The 2480-nt window shown below is 40.0% G+C and overlaps 1 pseudogene; it reads right to left on the bottom strand.

Annotated features, from left to right (window-relative positions):
- Nucleotides 1-1926: 1926 nt before the first annotated feature.
- Nucleotides 1927-2221, bottom strand: LOC100404696 (ribosomal biogenesis factor pseudogene; annotated as a pseudogene).
- Nucleotides 2222-2480: the final 259 nt, after the last annotated feature.

Genomic DNA, 2480 nt, shown 5'->3' with positions numbered 1-2480 from the left:
AGTAAATAGCACTGTGAGTTTTGACTATAGTCATCTACCACAGTCAAGATATAAAAAATTCCCTCAGCCACAGTTCCCTGTGCCCAGTTATAGCCAAACTTTTCCCAAGCCCTATCCCTGGCAACTACTGATCTGTTTTCTGTACCTATAGTTTTTATGTTTTATTATTAATTTTTTTATTTTAGAGATGGGGCCTTACTATCTTGTCAAGCCTGGAGTTCAGTTGTATGATCACAGCTCACCCCAACCTCAAACTCCTGGGCCCAAGCAATTCTCCTGCCTTGGTCTACTGTGTAGCTAGGACTACAAGCCTGTGCCACCATGCCCAGATAATTAAAAATAAAAAAATAAAAAATAAATTTTTTCATAGATTTGGGGTCTCACCCTTACCATCTTGCCCAGGATGATCTCCACTCCTGGCCTCAAGCAAGCTTCTCACCTGGGCCTCCCAAAGTGAAGGGATTATAGGCATGAGCCACCTCCTCTGTCCCTGTCCATATAGTTTTACCTTTCCCCAATACATAAATGGAAGCATAAGGTATGTAAGTTTGTTTAGCTTCTTTTACTTAGCATAAGACAACTGATATACATCCACGATGTTCTATACATCAATAGTCATTCCTTTTTATTGCATTTATAAATAACACTTCACTGATGAATGTACCACATATTATTTATGTTCTAATTGAGAGACATCTGGGTTTTTTCCAGTTTTTCTCATTTATGAAAAAAGCTGCTGTAAACATAGGTTTTCTTGTTTTAAAATTGTTTTGAGGGCCAGGCATGGTGGCTCGTGCTTGTAATCTCAGCACTTTGTCAGGCCGAGGCAGGTGGATCACCTGAGGTCAGGAGTTTAAGACCAGCTTGGCCAACATGGTGAAACCCCGTCTCTACTAAAAATACAAAAAAAAAAAAAAAGAAAAAACGAAAAGAAAATTAGCCAGACATGGTGGCTGACGCCTGTAATCCCAGCTACTTCAGAGGCTGAGTCAGGAGAATCACTTGAATCTGGGAGGTGGAGGTTGCAGTGAGCCAAGATTGCACCCTTGCACTCCATCCTGGGCAACAAGAGTAAAACTCTGTCTCAAAAAAAAAAATTGTTTTTGGGACAGGGACTGGTCTCACTATGCTGCTCAGGCTGATCTGGAACTCCTGGACTTGAGAAATCCTCCCACTTCAGCCTCCTGAGTAGTTGGGACTACAGGTACACATCAGCATCCCCAGCTATAAATTTTCATTTCTCTTGGGTAAATACCTAGGAGTGGGATTTCTGGGTTTTGTGATAAATGTTTAATTTTATATGATACTGCCAAATTATTTCCCTAAGAGGCTATATTATTCACTTGCTACTACATGATATGAACATTCCAGTCACTTTGCATTCTTGCCGGAACTTGGGTTTGTTGGTGTTTTTTTTTTTTTTCAAGCTACTCTAATAGACATGCAGTGGTATTACATTGTGGTTTTAATTCGCATTTCCCTAATGACTAATTATGGCCCAGCCATTTCTTTTTCCTTTTTCAAAACAAGCACCAAGGCATTTTTTTTTTTTTTTTGAGACAGTCTCTGTCACCCAAGCAGGAGTGCCATGGTGCATTCTCGGCTCACTGCAGCCTCTGTCCTCCCAGGTTCAAGTGAGTCTCATGTTTCAGCCTCAGAAGTAGCTGGGATTACAGGTTGCACCACCACTCTCGGCTAATTTTTGTATTTTTAGTAGAGACAGGGTTTCACCATGTTGGCCAGGCTTGTCTTAAACTCGTGAGCTCCAGAGGTCCATCCATCTTGGCTTCCCAAAATGCTGAGATTACAGGTGTGAGCCACCTAACCCAATATGTATTTTATTTTATTTATTTATATGTTTTCTTTTTTTGTATAAAACATATAATTTATTGGTCTTTGTGGGGAATTAGATGCATCACCACTGTATTACAACTGAACCTTTAATTTTATAGCTTCAGCAACATTAGCTGGTTTGCTTTTATGACTCTGCTGAGGAATCAATTCTTTCTGTAGAAGGTCAAGGGAAAGGTCTTTTGAGAAATGTGAAAGTTCCTTTTGTACATTTACAAAAGCTTTATTTACTCTGTTAGCTTTTTCATTATTCATAACATTTATCTTCTTAAGATCAGTGGTAACTGGTTTTGCTTTGTTTTTTGCCTTAAAATTTTTTGGCTGGCTATACATTCCTGGATTCCTGCCCTCTTAATTTGTTCTCGGCCATTGTCAGAAATTCAATACTTGCATGCAGCTTCTTAAGCTCCAGGTGACACCACCTGTTTTTCTGGATTTTGGTATTTTTTTATTTTTTTGAGACAGAGTCTCGCTCTGCTACCCAGGCTGGAGTGCAATGACACTATCTTAGCTCATTGCAACCTCTGCCTCCCAGGTTCAAGCGATTCTCCTGCCTCAGCCTACCCAGTAGTTGGGATTGCAGGCACGTGCCATCACACCCTACTATATTTTGTACTTTTAGTAGAAAT

The sequence above is a fragment of the Callithrix jacchus genome, chromosome 14, assembly GCF_049354715.1.
Source record: "Callithrix jacchus isolate 240 chromosome 14, calJac240_pri, whole genome shotgun sequence".
Classification (NCBI taxonomy): Eukaryota; Metazoa; Chordata; class Mammalia; order Primates; family Cebidae; genus Callithrix; species Callithrix jacchus.
This window is presented reverse-complemented; position numbering and strand designations above follow the sequence as displayed.